Source organism: Theropithecus gelada, chromosome 5 (genome assembly GCF_003255815.1).
Source record: "Theropithecus gelada isolate Dixy chromosome 5, Tgel_1.0, whole genome shotgun sequence".
NCBI lineage: Eukaryota > Metazoa > Chordata > Mammalia > Primates > Cercopithecidae > Theropithecus > Theropithecus gelada.
In genome coordinates this window covers 128863048-128874223 of record NC_037672.1, presented here as the reverse complement: position 1 = coordinate 128874223, position 11176 = coordinate 128863048, and positions in this window count along the sequence as shown.

Below are 11176 nucleotides of genomic sequence, written 5' to 3'. Positions count from 1 at the left end.
ACTGACTATGCTCAAATTATAGCACAGTTAAAGGAACACCAGCCCACACAGATGAGAAGAAAGCCAACATAAGAACGCCAGCAACTCAAAAAGTCAGAGTGCCCCTTTACCTCCAAATGACTGTACTAGTTCTACAGCAATGGTTGTTAAGTAGAAGGAAATGGCTGAATTAACAGAACTGAGAGGTAGAAGGAAATAAAGATCACTGAAATTCAGGAGAAAGTTGAAAACTATTTCCAAGAGTCTGAGGAATCAAGTAAAATGATTAAAGAGAAAAAAATTAGCCATTTGAAAAAACAAAACAAAACAAGCAAACAAAAATCAAATCCAGCAGATAGAGTCACAAAACACACTACAAGAATTTCATAAAATGATTGGAAATATTCACAACAAAACGAACTAAGCCAAGAAAAGAATCTCAGAGATTGAAGACTGATTATTTAAGTTAACACAGGCAGGAAGTAAATAAAGAAAAGAAGAATTTTTAAAAATGAAAAGCCAGGTACAGTGGCTCATGTCTGTAATCCCAAGCCTTTGGGAGGGTAAGGAGGGCAAATCACGAGGACAGGAGATCAAGACGATCCTGGCTAATATGATGAAACACCATCTCTACTAAAAATACAAAAAAAAAAAAAAAAAAAATAGCTGGGCATGGTGGTGGGTGCCTGTAGTCCCAGCTACTTAGGAGGCTGAGGCAGGAGAATGATGTGAACATGGGAGGCGGAGCTTGCTGTGAGCTGAGATCATGCCACTGCACTCCAGCCTGGGCAACAGAGCAAGACTCCATCTCAAAAAAAAAAAAAAAAAAAAGAAAAAGAAAAAACCTTGGAGAAATTAGGGATTTTATAAAGAAACAAAAGCTTATGACACATTGGCATCACTGAAACAGAGGGAGAGAGAGCAAGTAACTTGAGGTACATGTTTCAGAATATTTGCAAAGAAAAAATTTCCCTAATTTCAGTAGAGAGATTGCCATATAAATTTAGAAAATTCAGAGAACCCATGTAAGATACTATATAAGACAACCATTGCAGAGACACAAAGTAATCATATTCTTGAAGGTCAATGCAAAAGAAAAAATATTAAAGGCAGTTAAAGATAAGGGGCAGGTCACCTAAAATGGAAACTGCATCAAACTCACAGGGGAACTCTCAGCAAAACCCCACGGTCAGAAGACATTAAGAAACTCTATTCAGCATTTTTGAAAAAATAAAATTTTGAACCAAGAATTTTATGTCCCACCAAACTAAGCTTCACAAACAAGGGATAAATAAAATCCATTTCAGATAAGCAAAAGCTAGGGGAATTTACTACCACCAGGCCTTTAGAGACCACAAGAGATCCTTAAGAATGTGCTAAACATGAAAATGAAAGACTGTCACCTGCCACCAGAAAAACACACTCAAGTATATAGAACATCAACACTATAAATCAATTACACAATCAAGTTTACATAACAACCAGCTAACAACATGCTGGGAAGATTGAAATGTGCACATATCAATATTGAAGATAAACAAGCTAAACACGCCCACTTAAAAGGCATGGAGTGGCAAAGTGGATAAAGAATCAAGATCCAACTATATGATGTCTTCAAGAGACCCATCTCACATGTGAGAACATCCATAGGTTCAAAGTGAAGGGATGGAGAAAGAACTACCAAGCAAATGAAAAACAAAGAAGAACAGGTGTTGCTGTTCTTATTTTAGGTAAAACTGACATTAAACTAACAATGATCAAAACAGACAGTAAAGGACATTACATAATGATGAAGGATTCAATTAAACAAGAAGACTTAACTATCCTAAATATATATGCACCTAACACTGGAGCACTCAGATTCATAAAACAAACTCTTAGACATATAAAAAGAAACTTACATAACTACACGATGACAGTGACAGACCTTAACATCTCACTGACAGTGTAAGACAGATCATTGTGGCAGAAAACTAACAAAGAGATTTGGGACCTAAACTTGACACTTGGTCAAATATACCTAACAGATATCTACAGAACACTCCACACATCAACAACAGAACATATATTCTTATCATCTGCACATGACACATATTTTAAAATCAACCACATGCTCAGTTATAAGTCAATTCTCAACAAATTTAAAAAAAAAATTACCAGCCACACTCTCAGACCACAGCACAATAAAAATACAAATCAATACCAAGATCTGCCAAAACTGTAGGATTAAGTAAAAATTAAACAACCTGAACCTGAATGACTTTTGAGTAAACCATAAACTAAGGCAGAAATCAAGAAATTCTTAAATTCTGATGAAAACAAAGATACAACACACCAGAAACTCTGGAACACAGCTAAAGCATTGTTAAAAGGAAAGTTTATTGTGTTAAACACTTACATCAACAGCTAGAAAGATCTCAAATTTGCATCCTAACATCACAGATAGAGAAACCTAAGAAACAAAAAAGAACCAACCTCGAAAGTAGTAAAAGAAAAGAAATGACCATAATCAGAACTGAAATTAACAAAATGGAGATGAGAAAAAAAAAATGTAAACAAATCAACAAAACTTAATGTTGGATATTTGAAAGAAAAAATAATGTTGATAGGCCATTATCTAAACTTATAAAGAAAAAAGAGACAATATGCAAATAAACACAGTCAGAAAAGACAAAGGGGACATGACCACTGACTCCACAGAAATACAAAAACCTTCAGGGATGATTACAAACACCTCTATGTGCACAAACTGAAAAACTCAGAAAAGCTGCATGAATTCCTGGAAGCAACCTTCGAAGATTGAATCAGGAAGAAAAATGAAACCTTGAACAGACTAATAGGAAGTTCCAAAATGAAATGGCAATAAAATGCCTAGCAACCAGGAAAAACCTTGGCCCCAATGGATTCACAGCCAAATTCTTCCAGATGTATAAAGAAGAGCTGATACCACACCTACTGAAACTATCCAAAATAACTGAGGAGGAGGAACTCATACCTAACTCATTTTATGAGGACAACATCATTCTGATACCAAATTCTGGCAGAGATGCAACAAAAAAGTAAAACTTTAGGCAAATATTTCAAATGAACATAGATACAGAACTATTCAACAAAATGCTGGCAAATAAAATATGGCAGTACATCAAAAAGCTAATCCACCACAATCAAGTAGGTTTTATTTCTTGCATAATATTTCCAGAATGATATTTCCTAAGTTTTCTTCTAGAGATTTTATGGTTTGAGGTTTTACATTTATGTCTTTAATCCATCCTGGGTTGATTTTTGCATAAGGTGAAAGGTAGGGGTCCAGTTTCAATCTTCTGTGTATGGTCAGCACTGTTATTCTGGCACCATTTATTAAATAAGATATCCTTTCCCCATTGTTTGTCTTTGTCAGCTTTGTTAAAGATCAGATGATTGTTCATGCATGGCTTTATTTCTGTGCTCTCAAAACTGTTCCATTACACTATGTGTCTGTTTTAGTTACTGTAGCCTTGCAGTATAGTTTGAAGCCAGGGAGTGTGATGCCCCCAACTTTGTTCTTTTTGCTTATAATTACTTTGGCTATTCAGGCACTTTTTCAGTTCCAAATTAATTTTACAATTTTTTTTTTTTTTCTAGCTCAGTGAAAAGTGTCATTGGTAGTATGATAGGAATAGCATTGAATCTGTAACTTGGGTTGGGCAGTATGAGCGTTTTAATAATACTGCAAACCCCCAGCTTTGGTAGAGTCAATGTGGTATTGGGCCTGTGGGTGTGCAGAAGACAAGAGCTGAGTTTTGGGAACTCAGCCTGAATTTCGAAGGATGTATGGAAACGCCTGAATGTCTAGGCAGAAGTATGCTGCAGGAGAAGGGCCCTCATGGAGATCTCTGCTAGGGAAGTGTAGAAGGAAGATATGGGGTCTGAGCACCCATGCAGAGTCTCTACTGGGGGACTGACTAGTGGAGTTGTGAGAAGAGGGCCGTCATTCTCCAGATCCCAGAATGGTAGATCTACCAACAGCTCACACCACGCACCTGGAAAAGTTGCAGGCACTCAATGCCAGCCTGTGAAAGCAGCCAGAAGGGAGGCTGTACCCTGCAAAGCCATAGGAGTGGAGCTTCCCAAAGTCATGGTATCCCACCTCTTGCATCAGTGTGACTTGGATGTGAAACATGGAGTCAAAGGACATCATTTTGAAACTTTAAGGTTTAATGACTGTCCTATTGGATTTCAGACTTGCATGGGGCCTATAGCTCCTTTGGTTTGGTCAATTTCTCCCACCTCCAATGAGTGTATTTACCCAGTGTCTGCACTCCCATTGTATCTAGGAAATAACTAACTTGCTTTTGATGTTACAGGCTCATAGGTGGAAGACACTTGCCTTTTCTCAGATGAGATTTTGAATCTGAACTTTTGTGTTAATGCTGAAATGAGTTAAGACTTTAGGAGACTCTTGGAAAGGCATAACTGTGCTTTGAAGTGTGAGGACATGAGATTTTGGAGGGACCATGGTCAGAATAATATAGTTTGACTTTGTATCTCTACCCCAAATCTCATTGTGAATTGTAATCCGAATTGTAAGCCCCACGTGTTGGGGGAAGGATGTCATGGGAGGTGATTAGATCATGGGGATCATACTGTTCTCATGATAGTGAGTTCTTATAAGATCTGAAGGTTTTATAAGGAGTTTTTCCCCACCTTTGTATTTCTCCCTCCTACCGCCGTATCAAGAAGCACGTGTTTGCTGCCTCTTCTATCATGAGTGTAAGTTTCCTGGAGTCTCCCCAGTCATGCAGAACTGTGAGTCAATTAAACCTCTTTCAATTCTAAATTACCCAGTCTCAGTCAGTTCTTTATAGCACAATGAGAACAGACTAATACAGTGACCCATCCCTTTATATTTGTCTGAGTTGATTCAGTGAACCCATCTCCCAGCTCTAAGATTTTTTTCTTCAGCTTAGTCCCTTCTGCTGTTAATAATTCCAGTTATGCAAAGATATGCTCATAGTGAGTTTCTCAGCTCTTAGGTGAGTTTAGGTCCTTTTTTTTTTTTTTTTTTTTTTAGATGGAGTCTTGCTCTGTCAGCACAGCACCAAGGCTGGAATGCACTGGTGTTATCTAGGCTCACTGAAACCTCTGAATTCAAGCCATTCTCCTGCCTCAGTCACGTGAGTAGCTGTAACTACAGGTGTGTGGCACCATGCCTGGCTAAGTTTTGTATTTTCAACAGAGATGGGATTTCATCATGTTGGCCAGCCTGATCTCGAACTCCTGACCTCAGGTAACCTGGCCGCCTCGGCCTCCCAAATTGCTGGGATTACAGGTGTGAAACACTGGGGCTGGCAAGAGTTTGAGTCTTTTAAAACAATGACTATTTCATCTCTTAGCTCTTGTTTCTTTCTAATTGATTCCTTAGATTCTTTGGATGGGCTTTTAACTGTCTCCTGAATCTCAGTAATCTTCATTGCCACCAAGCTTCTGAATTCTGTGGCTATTATTTCAGTCTTTTCAGTCTGGTTAACAACTGTTGCTGGGGAGCTAGGGTAGTCATCTGAAGGTAAGAAGACACTCTGGGTTATCGAATTGCCAGAGTATTTATGCTGGTTCTTTCTCATCTCTGTGGGCTAATGTTCCTTTAATCTTTGAAGTTTTGTTGTTGCTGTCGTCTTTGTTTGTTTGTTTGTTTGTTTGGATGGGGCTTTTTGTTTTTATATACTTTGATGCCCTTAAGGGTTTAATGTGCTATAAGTTGCATTTAATTGACTGGCTTCATTTCTGGATGATTTCAGTAGCCAAGGCTCAGCTCTGCCCTCTTGGGATGTGTGCTCTAACGCTGGCTGGATTGGGACCCGGCCCACAGCTTTGTTATCTGCCCGCTCAAGATGAAGTACCTACTGCACTGGCAGGGCCACAGCATTCTCAGTCCACTGGCAAAGACAGTCCAATGGGGGATGCCAGCAAAAGTGCTTCATTGGAGCATTTGCTGTGGGGTCCATGCTTATGCACATGTGCACCAGCTGCAGCAGGGGTACAGTATGGCATGTTATACTCATACTCACCTTGGCAGTGGCAGGTTGGCAGGGTTTGCACACACACACCAGTGGGGCCCATGCAGTTGCAGTGAGGTCTTTGCATATGTGCACACTGGAGAAACAGTGAGTGGAGACTGTGCACAGTGCATGCCGGCAATACGGTGAGGCGGGACTGTAAGTAGGTCTGCACTGTTGGAGGTATATTTGCAGAAGCTCTCCAACGAGAGCAGAGTAGAGTCTGCTGCTATGGTGATGGCCACTGATAAGCACCCTGGTTGGGAATGCAAAGCTGCCCTCTAAGAGGGTATGGCCATCCGGGGACCCCAGGAGAGGCCAGTCGACCGGAGAGCATCTAATCACACTGGCATATCCCATGGGCAAGACAACCCTTCTCTGTCCAGGTCTGAAAATCAATAATGATCAAAGTCACTCAGAAGCATGTGGTAAGCCTTAGGAAATGGGTGTCCCTGGCTATGCTTCACTGCAACCATTCTCATGTCAGACTATATGGGCCCTACACATACTGGAATCCTGTTTTTGCTACTTCTCCAAGCAACTCTCCCTGCTAGCTCGAATGTCCACGGGGATTGTGAAGTCTCCTAAAGCTAGGATTCTGGAGATCTTTGGAAAGAGTAAGCCATGCCATCCTATTTAACTCACCCCTTCCCTCACCTCTCAGAGTCAGGAATGAGTCCTGGTGCTCCGCAACCCCATGCTGGGCTCCCAGATTTCTGATCCTTAAGCCCTGTGTCTCCATCCTCTCTCCTTCCACTCTCAATGCCTTCCTTCTGAAGATCTGCTCAGAGCATGCTGGTTCTCTTGATGTCCAGCTTTTTCAGTGGAAGTTCTTCCTGGCTGCGTCTTGATGGCCATTTGGCTCTTCTGTCTTTTAGGGTTTCCTTGGTGAGTATCAGGTGTTCATAAATTAAGTATTTGTATGTTGGGTTTAAAAATCAAGATTATAAATCCAGATATCTTTAGTGTTATGAAAGGAAGTAAATTATAAAATGTATTTAGGTTACTATGCTGCTCTTAATAAGTAGTCCAGCTGCCACATTTTAAAGTGTCTTTTTTTTTTTACCCCCATGGTTGTTTTAAGGATTTCTCTTTCTGTCTCTCTTTGTCTTTCCGGCTCTCATTTTCTCTCTTTCTCTCACATCAGATATATTTTTAAGCACTAATTCAGTGCTTATTTTTCCCTTGAAATGTACTGTGTTTCTTGAATGGACACGTTTATCTTTCATCATTTTGGAAAGTTTAAACCATTAAGTATTCACATATTTATTTGCCCCATTTATTTTATTCTAGCTCTCTATTTAAATATATCACCTCACACAACTCATTATTTGTGATAACCACTCTTCTACATTTCCATCTTTTCATCTCACTGTATGGAACTGTGCTCATTTGCTTTTCTGATTTAGCTTCCAGTGATCTAGTTCTTTTGCTGTGTCCAAAATATTATCATATTCATGCTCCTAATGTTTAATTTTAGTCATAATATCATTTATTCTTTAAAATTTGTTATTAGTTTCATGTTAAAACTGAAAGATTACATTTTATTGTTTCCATTTGACAGATATTTTCAAATTTATTTTCTTAAACATAATACAAATACATGTTTTTAAATGTGTCTGTAATAATACCAGATCTGCAATTTTTGTGACTTTATTCTGTTATTTTTCCTGCTACTTATTGCACGATGCATCTTGTTTCCTTGCATTCTTTATTAGCTTTGAAAGTATGATGCTCATTGTTTCTACCAAAATTATTTGGAAGGATTCCTCAAATTCTGGAATGATGACTTCCTATATAGAATCATTTTCTTTATCTTTACTAGGTATCTCTACAGATTACTTTAAGAACAATATAAATTAAATTAGTAACTTCCTGCTGTGACAGCCAGCCTGTGGACTATCCCGCAAAATCACAACTTTTCTCATTTCTACTATTTAACCTGGTTTTTTCATTTTCAGGATAGCAATCCACACATTTTTCTGGAAGTGGAGGGACAAGGGTCAGTAATCATTTGGCTTAAACATACCCTGATATTGCAGACCTTTGAAACAATAGCACAGGTTTTAGGAAGTGGATCTCCAAGAAGACTTTCAATTTTTGCCTGACATTTCTACTGCTGCTTTCTCATTTATCCACCATTGAGTTTCTTCTGGATCAAACAACCTCCTCGAAATATCAGCTACTAGAGCTCTAATTAATTCTCATACTATTTTTATTTATTTATTTATTTTAGATGGAGTCTTGCTCTGTTGCCCAGGCTGGAGTGCATTGGCAGGATCTTGGCTCACCACAACCTCTACCTCCTGGGTTCAAACTATTCTCCTGCTTCAACCTCCCAAGTAGCTGGGACTACAGGCGTGCACCACCATGCCCAGCAAATTTTTGTATTTTTAGTAGACATGAGATTTCACTATGTTCGACAGGCTGGTCTCAAATTTCTGACCTCTTGATCTGCCCACCTCAGCCTCCCAAAGTCATTTTTGACTGAGTAATTCCTTAAATACTTACCATTTTCTTCCTTTAAGAAGATTTTATAAAATATTTATTTATCTATTAGTATTCTTTGTCTTTACCTGACAGAAGTAGATATGTATCATTTTCTGATGCAGGTGGAGACTTAATAATTGAGAAAAATAGTATAATCTATAAGGCTGTAGTAAAGATTAAACCAAAAAATCAAGAGTTTGATCACCTCTGTAGATAAAGGAAAGAAATTTATAAAGTTCAACCTTTGCACTACATTTGAAGAAAGTATTTTGAAATCATTTATCTTATAAAGGCTTTATAATACAATAATTAAAAATACTCACTTTTTTCCATTTTAGGTATTCACATCAAAAATCTATTACCTATCTTATAAAACTAACAAATATGTTGAATATTTTTAACATAGTGGTTTTGTTTATCCTGATTTAATCTTGAATATTAAAAATAAAAATAATGTTAACTTCAGTTAGCTGTTCAGGCAAATTATTTTCTTTTTTGATAAAATGTATTTGTGTTGCTACACACAGACATGGAGCTACAGATTTTCTTATTCAAGTTATCAAAATGCCAACCACCTTGGTAATGCTAGCAGTCACCACCAAATCAATTTTCATTATATCTGGGGGGAAAAAAAGTCTTCTTAAAAACTGATATAGCTGAAACTGTATGTATGTTGTATTGTATCACAAAATACGTATAATTATAATGAAGAAAAATTTGTTAAGAAAGTTTTCCAAAGCATTCTAGTTAAGATTACATTTAGGTGGGTAAGAAATTTTTCATTTCCAAAAAATTATGAAACAATGGTAAATTGAGTTGCTATTTCACAATATTTGAATTGCAATAGTATGAAGTGTGCAGCTAAATGCATGCTATTTATGAGGCAATGGTTATGACAAAGGCATAGTAACATAATTGATTTCCCTTTGCACTCTGAGTTTGAGAATGATTAAGTAAATGACATATAAATGAACAAGAAATAATTCCATTGATTGGATTAGGCATTATTATTTAACTATACCAGTGTACCTAATGGAAAAAATGTACGTATCACTATAAATTGTTCTCTCTGCTAGCATATATTTTCATTTTGAAAATAGAAAGTTAATGTTATTAATCATTTTATTAAATAAAGCAAAGAGATACCAGCCCTAATTATAATAATTACTTCATGATATGTTTGGATAAACCTGTTTATTAAAACAGAGTTCTATATTTGAAAGATACTATACAACATTTTATTTATGTATTTTGATTGAAGTCTACTGAAAATACACCAGAAAACCTAACAGATACACTTAATATAAAAGAAACATTATTCTACACTGCTTCACTTTTTCAAAGATATTATTCCTCCTAGCTAATGACTTACTCTAAAAAGATTATTAAAAGCAGCTGAAAAGAAATGCTAGGTTTAAATACGTGAAGAGGGCAAGTTTGAACATTTACTCTTTATTGCCTACCTCTGAACTTTGTTATGCTCTCAAGTGACTCTTAAGAGAATTTCACACTTTGACAATATTCAGAGAAATAAGAGACATGACATTCTTAAATACCATCAACATGCCTGCTGCTGTTTTGAAATGTTCCTGAATTCAAAATATCCCAAAACAGTTCAGAATATCTAGCTTCTGATGCCAGGATTTACTCTTAACAGAAATATTTTAAATGAAGAAACACAACTATGTAATGAGGTATCATAGTACCCCTCACTAATTATTAAAGAAAGACTGCCCAAAGACTAGATTTATCTTCTTGCTTGAAAAACAAAATCAAGGAAACACCCACAGAAATACAAGACTGTGGATAGGAGGGAATGAAGTAACTACTGAAAGATATAAAACAAAGGAGTTAAACACTGCTACTGCCCTAATTTAGTGGCTATAGAGAATTTCCAGGCAGTGGGGCAGAGAAAATGAGCTCCTAGTGTTGTACAAAGCCAAGAGTTCCAGGAGACTAAGGTAACTAGAGTTTCTAGATCTGAGAAGCTAAGATTCAAAGAGAGAAATCTCTGATATCTATAGATGTTCTCCTTTCAGTGCTTAGCAGAATACTGATTAGTGTGTACATGTGAGTAATCTGCTCACTGCCAGGGAAATCAGCATCTTCAAAGATTAAGAACAAACAAAAAATAACAGCAACAAAAACCAGTGCCTGACATTAATATATGACTTGGATTATACCTGTATTTGCCAGCCAAATGAAAGAATAAAAGCTCAATTCACAGAGCATTTGGTAAAGTAATTTAAAAGGTCTTGCCTCAGGGGTAGAAATTAATTACATTTAAACTGAGTACTGAGTTGAACTCATGAAAAAATCATAAAAGTAGTATCTAAAAGGATCAAGCAGTTTTGAACAAATTAACTGTGTCTAGAGAAAAAGGTCATATTTTGTACAGAAATACAAAATATCCAGCACCTACAAAGAAAACATTAACAAAAATGTCTATTCTACTAAACTGTAGACAGGTTAAAATTTCTTTAACAGATTCACAGAGACTGGAAGCACAAAGTTGTGTAAGGATTTAGAGCTACTGGAACTCTCATATCTCGATGGCAGAAATGTAAAATGTTTTAAAAACTTCTGAAAACTCTTTGATAATTTCTTATTTTCTCATAATGTTGAGCATACACCTATACTATGACAAAGAACTCCATTATAAGGTATTTACAGTC